Raw genomic sequence first — 16,748 nt, forward strand, 5'->3', positions numbered from 1 at the left:
ATGGCATTTGACTCAGTTCAAATAAAATAAAAACAAAAATGTTTGGAGATGGTCAAAGTAAGAAGGGAGGTTGTCGAAAAACAGAGGTGCTATTAAAGTTTATTTTAGTTAACAAATTAAAAAACTAAAATAAAAAAATAAAAAACATTTTCCATAACAAAATAAAATAAAAAAGAAGATGCTTTTTAAAAAAAAAGAAAACTAACTGAAACTACATTTTATGTTTACAAAACTAACTACAATAAAACAAACAAAATAAAAAAATATTGCGCACAAGTAATACACATTAAAAAAACAAAAAAAACTAAAACTAATACTGAAACTAACTAAATTAAAACTAACTAAAACTAATTTTAAAAAAAACCTAATAGAACCACCCTGAAAACTAATTAAAACTAACTAAATAAAAAAAAAAAAAAAACTCAAAACAAAATAAAAACTAAAATGAAAAATTCCAAAATTATAACAACCCTACTGCCATATTACAAATAAATTAGTTTATATACTGTAGTATTTTTATAAATATGCAAAAGCACAAATAAATTATTATTTCAAATATGTCGTTTGCCTTTTTTGATATTTGGAATTGAAATTTGCTTTCTTGTCTTACTTTCCTTTTTTTTCCATATAGTCGGGGCCTCAAACTTACTATGTAACAACTAGTTCATGTTTTACAATGGCTAAAGGTTTTTGTTTTTTTCTGTTAGCTTGAGAAAACATCAAGTTTCCCATAGTGAATTGTATTCAACTTCTGATGTTCATTGGAATGGCAAAACGATGGCAGAAATAGCCAAAACTAAAAATATAAATTAAAAAAAAAAAGCCAAAATAGCCAAGATTCTGCTGTATTATTTATTTATTTATTTTATGTTTTCCAATGATTATATGGTCTATCTGAAGACTTCTATAAGCAATAATGATAAAAAAACAACAACAACATACATATAAAAATAATGTGAACTAAATGTTTTTTTTTCCAAATTAAATTCTCAAGAGAGCATGCTAACATTAAATGTCACATTTATTTCAGAGAAAATGACACACGGCTTTCACAAATTTGTACTATTCAAAACATTTCTTCTTTTTTTTTTTTGGTATTAGTTCATTGAATGTTGGATGATGATGCAGTTCATATACTGTTCATTCAAATAAAAATCATAATAAATGATTGCAAATTCATGGATATTGACCAACTCTTGAATAACATTCTGAATAGTTCCTTGCTCCATGATGTCACGTGTTTCCCCATTACATTATTTAAAGCTTTTCTTTGCTCTTTTCAGTCTCGTTCGCTACCTTCTTTTCATTTCCCTCCCTTTCTCTCTCTCAATCTGTGTTCCCCAGAGTCCCTCGCATGGTATTTAAATCGAGAGGGGGCCCATTAACCCTGCCAGCTTGCGTCTCCTCTCGACTCCATTGATCAGAATGCGCACTGGAGATATTTTATTCCAGCTGCTTGTGGGACTCTGACACGGCCATTTAAGCGTCTCTTCATTTTTAGCCGCGATGGAGGTGGATAACGCGCGCGTGGTGTCAAATAGATGCGCTACCCTGGAGAGCTATCAGAGGGATTTATGAACGCGGTGAGTCAGACTGGGACTGGTGGAAACGAGAGGATTTGCAACCTCGCTCGCGCGTGTTTAAAGTGTATCGATAAGTTGCTGACTTGTTTTACACGGAAGCGTTCGTTTCGTTATGGCAAATTGCCTCGCATTTTAGGCCGTACCCTTTTTTATCATTTCATTATTCATATAACCAGGGATGTTCGATACCACTTGTTTTTTTCCAGACCGATACCGATACTCAGACCCGCAGTACTCACCGATACCGATACGAACTGCCGATACCAGTAAAAAAAAAAAAAAAAAAAAAAAAATTAAAAGATATTTTTAAACAAATATATTTCCTTTAATTTTGACACAAAAAAAAAACAAAAAACAGCACAGTCACTCTTCAATAGTCTTAACGCTCAAAAGAAAACACAAAAATGCTCTTTTTAGTTTAAGATTCACAATTTTGAAGTATTTCCAAACCGGTGAAGTTTTGGTGATATATATATATATATATATATATATATATATATATATATATATATATATATTAGGGCTCGGTATTGCCGCCAACCTCACGATACGATACGTATCACGATACAGGGGCCACGATACGATACGTATCGCGATACATATATATCGCACATCAGACACATTTTATTTATTTATTTATTTATTTTTTAAACAAAATATAGGAAAATTGGCACACTGAGACACGTGCCATGTTAAATTTATAAATAAATAAATGTTGACATTCTTCCTCTGCTTTCATTTTTCTTAGCAAGACAAAGCGTCCAATCACCGTTGATTTTTTTTGCATTAATTGAAGGCAATTAACTTCAAAGACGCTGCTGGTTTTTATTATTTTTTTTTAGGTAGAATGGAAGCCGCAAAGGCAAACGTGAACTGCCGATGTAAAGTTAACGAGCAATATCGATTCTGACGCCTGCGTATCGATACGGGTATTGCTATGAGGCCCGCAACGATACATTGCCGTATCGATTTTTTGAGCACACCCCTACCCTTATATATATATATATATATATATATATATATATATATATATATATATATATATATATATATATATATATATATATATTTGATATATTATATATATATATATATATATATATATATATATATATCTCCCCGTGCCCGCGTGGGTCTTCTCCGGGTACTCCGGTCTCCTCCCACATTCCAAAGACATGCATGGCAGGTTAATTGGGCGCTCCGAATTGTCCCGTCGGTGTGCTTGTGAGTGTGGATGGTTGTTCGTCTCTGTGTGCCCTGCGATTGGTTGGCAACCAGTCCAGGGTGTCCCCCGCCTACTGCCCAGAGCCAGCTGAGATAGGCGCCAGCAGCCCCCGCGACCCTTGTGAGGAATAAGCGGTCAAGAAAATGGATGGATGGATGGATATATATATATATATATATATTTGATATATTATATATATATATATATATGTATATATATATATATATCAAATATATATCAAAACTACCCAAGTGAACAAAAAATCAATTTTTTGGTCTTCCGCCCAATCCACTCAGCGATACCGCCACCACCATTGTACAGTAATGAACGAGTATGAGACTTGACCAAAGTGTGATCTCAATCATTCTAAAAAAAACCACATTTTTATTGTCACTGTTGCTGACATCTCCATGTTGACACATTGTCAGCAAGAAAAGAGGCGAGCGAGCGAGAGAGAGAGAGAGAGAGCACTTTGGCAGCTGCGTTGTTTTGCGGGAACAAAAACGAAATTCTACTGTACATGGAGTCCTGTTCAGCACAATAAACCGGCCAATTATTTCTGAAGTGGCAGGGGAGTGTTTTGAAATGTGAGAAATTCCCCCCCTTCATTCGCAACCACTGACAGGGAATAAATGACAAGCACATAAACAAGACGTTGAACTGACGACTTTTTTTTTTTTTTTTTTTTTTTCTTCTCAAACAAACACATAATAGACAGATATACAATTGACTGCATTCAGCAACGCGCGTGTGTGTTTCGTTCGCAGTGCGCACAAAATCCCCGAAGCCGCGATGCAAAGGTTGGCTTGTGTATCATAAAGCTGCGCTGTTTGACATTTGATTAAATAGCATTACTGTCAATCAGCGGACTGCGAAAGCAGGCGTCGGGTCGCACACGTTGCGGTGGAGGTTTTGCTGCTTTGTTGACTGGGTAAGCCTTAGAAACGTGTATAAAAGTGCTCAGCTCGTTAAGACGCCAAACACGGTATTTATTTACTTTACTTTACTGTGACACGCAGTCAATATTCTTCAATGGCGCCAAGTATGACCATAGACAACATTTACAGTTCATATACGTAGACACCACCTTGAGTATATTGACACCGCGGCCATATTGGATGTGTCGTTGGATGTGTTTGGATATGTATCATGGAGCCAGAATTCATGGGATTATAATCTTGAAATCTTGATTTTGATGGTACGTCTGTCATGTCTGGGACCGAGTTCACGACCCCGTCACGTGTCTTGTTTTGAACTGATGTAACCACCATATAACCATCATCTAGTTTCAACTAGTTTGAGGCTATGTGATGTCAATCTTTAATCCTTTAGGTGAGGGGCGTCCAAACTTTTTCATTTGAGGGCCACATACAGAAAATCAAGGGCCACATAATGTTATGAAGAGAAATTGTGTTTAGTCCTAAAAATTGGACAAATAATTTATTTGTGCTTTTGCATATTTAGAAAAATGATACAGTATATAAACCAATTTATTTGTAATATGGCAGTAGGGTTATTATAGTTTTGTAATGTTTCATTTTAGTTTTTATTTTGTTATGAGTTTTTTTTTTAAATTTAGTTAGTTTTAATTACTTTTCAGGGTGATTCTGTTATTTTTTTTATTTTTTTTTTTATCAGTTTTAGTTCTTTAATAAAGGCTTAGTTTTGGTTTGAACAGTTTACCAGACTAATGGTAAAAAAAATGCTAAAAAACAAAAATAAAATAATAATATTAATAAATAATAAAATAAAAAAAACAATGAAAAACATGGCTGATTTCTCGGTGAATTAAAATTAAAACCCGGATCGACAGATCAGCGCGTGAAATCATTTTCAAACATGGAACAGATGTTACGAACACGCTCTGCCTATCTCGATCCAATGTTAAACTTTCAGCCAACTGCCACGAAACAAGGTCAGCCGCCGATGGTCTAACAAGAGCGGGAGTGTCAGATATCGGCGAAGAAGGGCGGCGGCGTATTTGATTTGTTTTCAGGTCAAGCTACTTGCACAATAAAAGGTTGACCCCTTCGACCCACCCGTCCATTAATCAATGTAAAGATGAATAAATGAATGGTATACATGGCAGCTGGCTCGCCTCGACTGTTCAAATCGCTTGGAAATCATCCCTCGATGGATCAGCCAAATGGAGTTTGAAACCTAAAGAGTGACCGGGGAGGGGGGGGGGCAATCTGCTCATTGGTGTGGGAGGTCTCCATTACATGCAGACAGGGTTAAAGTGGAATGCAGAGAAGGTGTATGGTGAAATGGGGCGGGATGTTATTGAGAGGAGATGACGAAAGGGAGACAAGTGGAAAGTAGTGGAACAAGTAATCGGACAGCCATACATATGGACAAACGTGTTGATGTGGGTGGTCTTTGAATTTAAAGACGGGATGTTATTTATTAACACATTCATTGCCAGACCAGCAAAAATTGCATCATTTGACGTCTTTTTCCGTCAATGGCAGTGAATGAGTTAAACATGGTAAAAATCAAGAAATTGTTGATATAATGTACAGTTACTTATTGAAAACAGTCACAAGGCAAATAGTGACCCCTGTGTGCCACTATAATAGATTCGCCTCTCCACTGAGCAGCAGCTGAATCCCAACTTGACATTCTGAACCACAAGAACAATCGGTCGTCAAACTGACCACACTTAACAACCATTAATGTGATGTTTTGACTTTTTTTTTCCCCATTAATAATTAACCATTAATTAATGTGATGTTTTCACAAATTGGACGTTGACACTAAGAAACAAGTGGATGAAACTATTTTTATTTCTGGAACTGAATTATTAGCTGCAAAGTTGTGTCTTTGCGTAGCTAGAAATGTTTAATCCACCCTCTTTTTTTTTTTTTTAAGTTATTTATTAACACATTCATTGCCAGACCAGCAAAAATGGCATCTTTTGACGTCTTTTTCCGTCAATGGCAGTGAATGAGTGAAACATGGTAAAAAAAATCAATAAATTGTTGATATAATGTACAGTTACTTATTGAAAACAGTCACAAGGCAAATAGTGATGTTTAATCCACCCTTTTTTTTTTTTTTTTTTTATAAACAGCATTGAAAAATTATTTTTAGTATTTGCCGCGGGCCTCCAAAAAATGTATGGCGGGCTGCAAATGGCCCCCGGGCCGTAGTTTGGACACCCCTCCTATAGGCCTTTCAGCATGAATGGAAAAAATAGAAATCCTCAGAGGCATATTGGAAACTATATTTTGATGTAGTGATAATTTGACCCATATTTTAAAGTGCTAATTGTAAGCCATATCGTCACCATATTTTTTTTTTTTAAAGTTGACCTCAGGGTCACCCTGTTCACAGAAGCAAAAGAACATCCGGCGGACATGATGGTAAAATAATGGAGATTGAACCGACAAAGAAGGAAAGAGGGGCGGAACGAAGGAGACAGAGGAGAGGGAGTAACGGGGCACTCTATTCTCTGATATTGATTTGGATCTGACACCATAACGTGACACCATATGTCAAGCGGACGGTTTAAGTTTCCATTGCTGCAGTTAAAGCTGTCAAACCTCGTATGGCTCACGCTTTTTTTTTTTTTAACTACAAAAACTGACAGTGTGCCTGAAAAAACAAACAAACAAAAAACATATATTCAAATTTTATTTTATTTATTTTTTGGTGGGACAACAATTTCTGAACACTTCAGTCTTTGGTCCAAAAACATTATATGTGGTTCAGTGGAAACATCTTATTATTATATTGTACTGTATATTTTTGGAGCTTACAATTTTGCCATGCATAAAAAAATAAAATAAAAAAAAATAAAATCATATATTCAAATTTTATTTTATTTATTTTTTGGTGGGACAACAATTTCTGAACACTTCAGTCTTTGGTCCAAAAACATTATATGTGGTTAAGTGGAAACGTCTTATTATTATATTGTACTGTATATTTTTGGAGCTTACAATTTTGCCATACATAAAAAAAAAAAAAAAACATATATTCAAATTTTATTTTATATATTTTTTGGTGGGACAACAATTTCTGAACACTTCAGTCTTTGGTCCACTAAACATTATATGTGGTTAAGTGGAAACGTCTTATTATTATATTGTACTGTATATTTTTGGAGCTTACAATTTTGCCATGCATCAAAAAAACAAAAAACAAAAAAAAACAAAAAAAAAAACATATATTCAAGTTTTATTTTATTTATTTTTTGGTGGGAGAACAATTTCTGAACACTTCAGTCTTTGGTCCACAAAACATTATAAGTGGAAACGTCTTATTATTATATTGTACTGTATATTTTTGGAGCTTACAATTTTGCCATACATCCAAAAAAAAAAAAACATATATTCAAATTTTATTTTATTTATTTTTTGGTGGGACAACAATTTCTGAACACTTCAGTCTTTGGTCCAAAAACATTATATGTGGTTCAGTGGAAACATCTTATTATTATATTGTACTGTATATTTTTGGAGCTTACAATTTTGCCATGCATAAAAAAATAAAATAAAAAAAAATCAAATCATATATTCAAATTTTATTTTATTTATTTTTTGGTGGGACAACAATTTCTGAACACTTCAGTCTTTGGTCCAAAAACATTATATGTGGTTAAGTGGAAACGTCTTATTATTATATTGTACTGTATATTTTTGGAGCTTACAATTTTGCCATACATAAAAAAAAAAAAAAAACATATATTCAAATTTTATTTTATATATTTTTTGGTGGGACAACAATTTCTGAACACTTCAGTCTTTGGTCCACTAAACATTATATGTGGTTAAGTGGAAACGTCTTATTATTATATTGTACTGTATATTTTTGGAGCTTACAATTTTGCCATGCATCAAAAAAACAAAAAACAAAAAAAAACAACAAAAAAAACATATATTCAAGTTTTATTTTATTTATTTTTTGGTGGGAGAACAATTTCTGAACACTTCAGTCTTTGGTCCACAAAACATTATAAGTGGAAACGTCTTATTATTATATTGTACTGTATATTTTTGGAGCTTACAATTTTGCCATACATCCAAAAAAAAAAAAACATATATTCAAATTTTATTTTATATATTTTTTGGTGGGACAACAATTTCTGAACACTTCAGTCTTTGGTCCACAAAACATTATATGTGGTTCAGTGGAAACGTCATCTTATTATATTACAATTTTGCCATGCATCAAAAAAATAAATAAATGAATAAATCAAAATTAAAAAAAATATTAATCAATCAATACTAGATGCCAAGTGTATATTAATGCCTTCATCATGCTAAACTTTCCATGTAATCATACTGAATATAGTCTATAGTGCCACATTGTGCACGATCGTGTGTCTGTGTTCACTCTTGCGTTTCTATCGCAGCGGCGGATGTAGTATAAGTGGGTATTTAATAAATCCCATTTCATTTTTTTTTTTTTTTTTTTTTGTGGGCCGCAGATGCGGATGTCCGCCGCAGCCGCAGTGTCGAAATGTCGGCAGCATTAACGCGCTGTGACTATGACCAGTCATCCATTCCGATTTGGATGTCACATTATAGAGTGTTTAGTTCTGCCTTGGTGGGCTGCTGCTGCACATGAGGATTTTTTCCATTGACACGACTCAATGTGGAACGGGGGAATATTTGAATATATATTTTAAATCATGTAATATTAATATGAATAATAATTGTACACAAATATTTATGATACTGATTACTTTTGTGTGTCGACATTTCAAAGCCATTTTTACAGCCTGTGATGATGATGAAGCCTTCAGTGCGTTTTATGACTGAACCGCATGGGTGCAATATTTCAGACAACCAGGAGGTGGCAGCTTTTCTACTCTTTCCACCAGCTCCTAACTGACTAAGAAGCTGTGGAATTTACAAACATTCTTCAAACAAAATGTACCGGGCTGAATGTCAAGACGATTCCAGTTTGGAGTTGTACTATTTTAAATTAATATAATTATCACATATAATCAATCAATGCAAATAATTTGTGCTTCAAAAAGGGTTTACTATAAGGAAAATCTGATGTGAAACTGGGGCAACTTATATTGAAAAATATCCCCAAATAATATTTCCATGTTATAATTCATATTAATAATTAATAAGTGACTTTCAACGGTTAATACAGGGGTGTTCAAACTTTTTCATTTGAGGGCCACATACAGAAAGTTTAGCAGGACGCAAGGGCCACATCATGTTATGAAGAGAAATTGTGTTTAGTCCTAAAAATTGTACAAATCATTTATTTGTGCTTTTGCATATTTATAAAAATGCTACAGTATATAAACCAATTTATTTGTATTATGGCAGCAGGGTTATTATAGTTTTGGAATTTTTCATTTTATTTTTTATTTTTTATTTTTTTTTATTTAGTTAGTTTTAATTCGTTTTCAGGGTGATTCTGTTAGTTTTTTTTATTAGTTTTAGTTCTTTAATAAAGGCTTAGTTTTAGTTTAGTTAGTTTTCAGTATTATTTTTAGTTTTTTGTGTTTTTGTTTTTTTTAATGTGTAATATTGTGCGCAATATTTAAAAAAAAAACACCATGGTTGCGACATCATTATTCAGGTTTATATCAAAATAAATCTACTAAAAATCACATTTAAAATCATCCGCAAAGGCTCATGCATTAAATTAATTACCAAAGACTAAAACGAAGAACATTTTTGCTTTTTTTTAGTTAGTTTTGTAAACATAAAATTTAGTAGTAGTAGTTTCAGTTAGTTTTCTTTTTTTAAAAAGCACCTTCATTTTTATTTTATTTCGTTCATGAAATTGTTTTTTGAATTTTAGTTGTTTCATTAGTTTTAGTTAACTAAAATAACCTTCCTAGGTTTTATTAGTTTTAGTTATTTAATAAATGCTTAGTTTTAGTTTAGTTAGTTTCAGTATTAGTTTTGTTTTTTTGTTTTTTTTTATGTGTATTACTTGTGCACAATATTTTTTTTTATTTTGTTTGTTTTAATTTATTTAGTTTTGTAAACATAAAATGCAGTTTCAGTTCGTTTTCTTTTTTTTTTTTAAATCATCTTCGTTTTTATTTTATATGGTTAACGAAATTGTTTTTTTTATTTTTTATTTTTTTTATTTTAGTTTTTTTGTTAGTTTTAGTTAACTAAAATAACCTTTAATAGCACCCATGTTTTTCGACACCCTCCCTTCTTACTTTGACCATCTCCAAACATTTTTGCTTTTATTTTATTTGAACTGAGTCAAATGCCATTTTTTAGCATATGTCGCGGGCCACTAAAAAAAATAAATAAAAAATGGACGGCGGGCCGCAAATGGCTCCCGGGGCCGTAGTTTGAACACCCCTTGGGTTAAAATGACCTTGCTGTGCTTTTTTTGTTTTAATCTGCAAACCCCAACTTGTCGCGACATAAGCGAGCAATCAGCCTATAAAGCTGTTTTAGTTACACGCAGAACTCTCCCAGGGGGCGTTTTGCGGCTGTTTAGTCCCGCCCGTCTTTCTCGGCGAGAGGTCACACACCCGCGCAGACAGTTTACATTTCCCTCGCTCACAAAAAGCAATACAGTGCAATTTCCCTGCACAAAATAGCCCCTCTGGTCACCGGCAACACAATGATGACCTTTTCATTCCATCCGCGCAACCTCTGCTGCTCGTTCTCCCTCTTGTGATTTCAACAATGACGATACATCTTGAGATGAATATATATATACGGCTGATGTGTTTTCTTTCATTTCCTCTGCACCGACCCCCCCCCCCCCCCCCCCCCCCCCCACACTAAAAGTGTTACAGGAATTGAGGATAATCCTGTTGGAAGAAACATGGAACGGTAGAGATGGCGGATGTGCATCTTGAAAGCAAAGCAGGGGAAACTTCATAGCTGACCCGAGTAGTGAATGCGTAAGACGGGCAGCGGGACTTATTCCCCCTTGACTTCACCCTCTCCTTTCCACACTTTTCTCCTCCCACCTTTGCAAGCTCTTTCCTACACCATACTTGAGTACCTCCTTAATTCCCCCCCCAACCTCATCCACCCCACCCTGTTTCCCCTGCACTTGTATGTGTCCTCATGTCACCATTTCTTTCAAATTGTGCTATAGCAGAGGTGTCCAAACTACGGCCCCGGGGGCCATTTGCGGCCCGCCGTCCAATTTTTCAGTGGCCCACGCGCGACAAATGCTAAAAAAAAAATGGCATTTGACTCAGTTCAAATAACATAAAAACAAAAAGAAAAATGTTTGGAGATGGTCAAAGTTAGGGGTGTGCTCAAAAAAATCGATACGGCAATATATCGTTGCGGGCCTCATTACGATAGGCGTATCGATACGCAGGTGTCAGAATCGATATCGCTTGTTAACTTTAAATATGCAGTTATCTTTGCAGCTTGCATTGTACGTAAACAAATTTAAAAAAAAAAAAACAGCAGCGTCTTTGAAGTTAATTGACTTCAATTAATGCAAAAATAACTCACCAGTGATTGGACACTGTGTCTTGCTAATAAAAATGAAAGCAGAGGAAGGATATCATTTATTTACTTATAAACTTAACATGGCACGTTTTTTAATGTACCAATTTTCATATATTTTGTTTAAAAATGAAATAGAATGTCACATGAAAAAAAAAATGCTGTTTTTATTTCCCCAAATATTTCAAATAAGCACATTTTAGAGCTGTCATTTTAATACTTTTTTTTTTTTTTTTTTTTTTTGCTCATATCGGCTCATGCCTATTAATAAAGTTTCCCGGCGTGTCTGTGAAAGCTGCTCTTTGCTCTGCAGTGCGTGCACATTTAGACCAGGTATGCCGCTTGGTGGTATAAACCAGAACAGCTGCTAAGAAAAATATTTTTGAAAATTAATGTAATATATATCGGGATACGTATCGCCTTGAAGATCAGGTATTGGGATACATATGTATCGCGATACGTATCGTATCGTGACACCTGTATCGCGATACGTATCGTATCGTGACACCTGTATCGCGATACGTATCGTATCGTGAGGTGGCCGGCAATACCCAGCCCTAGTAAACAGTAAGAAAAGAAGGTGTCGAAAAAACAGGTGCCATTAAAGCTAATTTTAGTTAACTAAAACTAATGAAAAAACTAAAACTAAAATTCCAAAATCAATATTGTTACCAAAATGAAATAAAAATGAAAATGCTAACTAACTGTAATTGCTAAACTATTTGCTAAACTAACCATAATTATAGCAAACATGTCCTTCGATTTAGTGTTTGGTAATTAATTTCATGCATGAGCCTTTGGTGATGATTTTAAATGTGATTTTTGGTAGATTTATTTTGATATAAACCGGAATAATGACGTTTGAAAGTATGTCACACAGAAGTGACGTCATCTAGCAGCAGCCAATAGAAAAGCACCTTCAGATGACATCACTCGCATGGTGTTTTTTAAATATTGCGCACAACACATTTGCAACCTTTTGCGAACCCCGAACGAAAACCCCAAAATTCGTGAAGTTCGCAGGCGTTCGCCGCGCAGTGAGAGCAGATTTATCAGTCAGCTTTATCAGTCAGCTTTCAGAGTTGTAAAAAAATAAAAAAATAAAAAATTACCCATAGTTTACTCATTCACTCCCAACCATTTTCACTTAAGTGTTTTCCTGGATTTTGACTGATTTTGCAAGGCCCGTGAAATATTATGTTCTATTGCTATAAAAATATGGAACCTACCAAAAGAGAGATTAGAGTCTCTTCTTTTATCAGGAATTTTTTTTTTTATTCCTATCTGCTTCTGCTGTGCAGCAATTAGCAATAGAACATAGCTAAGTTTCATCATTATTCACAATTCTGCTTAGAACTGTGGGGAAATCAGCTGGTTTTAACATGGCCCGGTTGATCTCTTATACTCTGCTGCCACTCAAATATTTTCTGCAGTAGAGAGACTGCATGAAAGCCTTCTCTATGCTCTGGCATAAAAAAACAACAACAAAAAATGTATAAATACGTCTTTGGGACACTTAAAACATTTAAAATATGACGTATTTATACGTTTTTGGGAGCTAAGGAGTTAAAATGCCAAATATCTTCACAGATAATCGGCCCAGCGCTATCCCTTTGTGTAAATGTTACATTTGGGGTCTGCTCTCCTTTTGTATGCATATGAAAAAGTTACCTTTCATGATAACAATGTTTGTTTGTGTGGATTTTTTTTTTTTTTTTTTTGCGCAAGTGCAGGCGCATCAAGGAGGTCGGGTATCGACTATGTCGACCGCGTCCCCTTCACATTTTGTGTTTGGTGGGCAGGCAATCTAGCAACTGTCAATCACGGGGAGGCGACCCAAGTCGGGAATCATCGAGGAGTCTGACTTGCGGTGTCAAGCGGCGAGAAGGATCTATTTGAGCGCGACACGCGATCTGTTGCAAATCGAAAGATGGCTCCATTGTCACACCGGATGCACATATTCATGAATGAGCTGCACAAACGCTTGCTTTGATGTTGTTTTGCCTTTTCGTTAGACCAGGGGTGTCCAAACTACGGCCCGGGGGGCGGGGGGGCATTTGCGGCCCGTCGTCCACTTTTTAAGTGGCCCGAGACATGTGCTAAAAATGGCATTTGACTCAGTTCAAATCAAATAAAAACAAAAATGTTTGGAGATGGTCAAAGTAAGAAGGGAGGGTGTCGAAAAACACAAGTGCTATTCAAGTTTATTTTAGTTAACTAAAACTAACAAAAAAAACTAAAAAAAAAAACCAACAACAAAAAAAACAATTTCGTGAACAAAATAAAATAAAAATGAAGATGATTTTTTTAAAAAGAAAACTAACTGAAACTACATTTTATGTTTACAAAACTAACTAAATTAAAACAAACAAAATAAAAAAGAAATATTGCGCACAAGTAATACACGTTAAAAAACAAAAAACTAAAACTAATACTGAAACTCACTAAACTAAAACTAAGCATTTATGAAAGAACTAAAACTAATAAAAAACTAACAGAACCACCTTGAAAACTAATTAAAACTAACAAAAATTTAAAAAACAAAACTCAAAACTAAATAAAAACTAAAATGAAAAATTCCAAAACTATAATAACCCTACTGCCATATTACAAATAAATTGGTTTATATACTGTCGCATTTTTCTAAATATGCAAAAGCACAAATAAATGATTTGTACAATTTTTAGGACTAAACACAATTTCTCTTCATAACATTTTGTGGCCCTTGCGTCCTTCTGATTTTCTGTATGTGGCCCTCAAATGAAAAAGTTTGCACACCCCTGCTTCAGACCGTTGCTCATCATTTTTAAATTACAATAAATGCATTGAAAATATTGATCACGTGCCATTTGCTAAAGCCTCAGGTCATTCCCTTCACCTTTTAAACCTCTCACATGAGAAAAAAAAAATATTTGCATTGTATCACTTGGTTTTCATGTTTGGACTAACATTTCCCACTTCATCAAAGCAATCAAACAAAAAAAGATCAGATTCAAACTAATCGAAACAGATTTACTTACTTCCAACTGTTCTTCGATTGCTTTTTTTTTATGAGACTGTATTAAATCATTGATGCCCCCCCAACCCCCCCAAGGCTTATGATCATTTGAAATCAATGGATAGAAAATGACTTTTCCACAGTAATAAAGCATCACACTTTGCCTAACCTTTGAACTTTGGCCACACTTGCCCCTGGCTCAACGGCACACAGACGGCTGCTGGAGTTCAATAATAATAAATTAAATTAAAAAATAAAAAATAAAAAAAATAAAAAAAAATAAAATATATATATATATATATATATATATATATATATATATATATATATATATATATATATAATAAAATTAAAATAAAAAATACAAAGAAATGAAAATAAAATTAAAAATTAAAAATTAATAAATAAAAAAATAAAAAAAGGATTAAACACTTTTTATTAACGTTTTAATTTGCATTGCATTACGTTGTGTGATATTCTTTGCTAATTAAACATTAGAGTGGGTCATGTTGACCCCCAAAAAAAGTAAAAAAAAAAAAAAGGATTAAATGCCTCCATTTTTTATTAACATTTTTTAAATTGCATTGCATTACGTCGTGTGATATTCTTTGCTAATTAAACATTCGAGTGGGTCATGTTGACCAAAAAAATGTTACAAAAAAAAAAAAAAAAAATGTTTTTGACCCGTCTTGTTAGTTTACAGTACGGCTCGCCTCTGACCACGATTTAAATGTAATTTAATTGTAACTAAACGCTTATTGATTATCGGAAAACCATGAATAGCACATCTGTGCGTCCTGTATGGTTATATCAATATCATCTTGGTAACGGGATTGTTTGTATGAATTATGAAGGCATAATTTACGATTTGTTTATGATGCTTTGAGCGCAGTGAAGTCCAGACAGGAGCTTTGCTAAACATTGAGTGCAGGGGCGGGGCTGGTGGGAAGTGGGGGGAGGGGGTTGTGTTTACGTTCTTAACCTGCAGTAATATTAGTCAAACTTTGGAAGACCAGCATCCTTGAAAATATGCCTCCAGTGGGAACAAAATGATTACCGACAATAATCAATCTCCGGCTTATCATCATTACGGTACATTAAACGTGAAGGGTTTGGGGGATTTAATTTTTTTTTTTTTTTTTTTTTCCCAGTATTGATTTAGATACGAACACAATGTAAGCATTCAGGATCGCCACATATTTCCTAATTTTACACTTGCAGTAATTACTACAATTACTAAACTGCTTTTGCATTTCTTTACCTGTTAACACACCAACAATGGAGAAGTTTTCTTTACTTTTTTTTTTTTTTTTAACAGAACTGATGATTCGAATTTAAATTGCTAATCATTACAACAAATAAATGTTTCTGAATGTGTAAATGAACTGTTTGAAAAACATTGATTTTATATTTCAAATTATAGTTATTTACATTCCTGAGAATAATAGTTTTTTTTGAGTGGATGAATGTTCTAATCCAGGGGTGTCCAAACTACTACAAACTACAAACTACAAACTTGCCTTGTGACTGTTAGCAGTTTTCAAGAAGTAACTGCACATTATATCAACAATTTATAATTGCTTCATTGATTTTTACCATGTTTAACTCATTCACTGCCATTGACGGAAAAAGACGTCAAATGATGCATTTTTTTTTTTTTTTTTGCTGGTCTGGCAATGAATGTGTTAATAAATAACTTTAAAAAAATAAAATCAAAGTGGCCCTTGCAGCTTTCTATTTTTCTGTATGTGGCCCTCAGATGAAAAAGTTTGGACACCCCTGTTCTAATCATTTCTGCCTTTCCACATTAAAAGCAGTTTAATGATGTTTGATGGTCTTATTTTTATGACAGGTGGCCAGATGAATTTGTTAAGCAATACATTTTTTTTTGCCCCCAAAAATCGTAGGAGGCGTGCAGGTCTAAATGAGCGTACCTCCATCAGGAGTGTATGTTGACAGAATGAGAGATTGTACTTTTGAGCCATGAAATTGCAGACTGGTAAGCCTTAGGCGATCGCCAGGTGTGACTGATGCAACCAGGGCCTGCTTGGACAAATGTAACAGCAGCGCACCAACATTCCGACCTGTCAATCATGTTATAGATCTCCAAAAAAGGAATTGTATGGCAAAAGTTTTTGGAGAGACTTCTCTGTCAATGAATTCATCAATATGGGGTATGGTTAAGACCTAAAACTAATCATATGCAAAATATTAACCTAGTATTGTATTAATAATGTAATAAGTTTAAATATATAATGTATAAGGGGTAGGACTATATATGTTTTTAACTTCTTCCTACTCCCTTTTGAATATGTAAACCAGGGGTGTCCAAACTTTTTCATTTGAGGGCCACACACAGAAAATCAGAAGGACGCAGCAGGGGCCACATAATGTTATGAAGAGAAATTGTGTTTTGTCCTAAAAAATTGTACAAATAACTTATTTGTCCTTTTGCATAGTTATAAAAATGGTACAGTATATAAACCAATTTATTTGTAATATGGCAATAGGGTTATTATAGTTTT

The sequence above is a fragment of the Festucalex cinctus genome, chromosome 7, assembly GCF_051991245.1.
Source record: "Festucalex cinctus isolate MCC-2025b chromosome 7, RoL_Fcin_1.0, whole genome shotgun sequence".
NCBI lineage: Eukaryota > Metazoa > Chordata > Actinopteri > Syngnathiformes > Syngnathidae > Festucalex > Festucalex cinctus.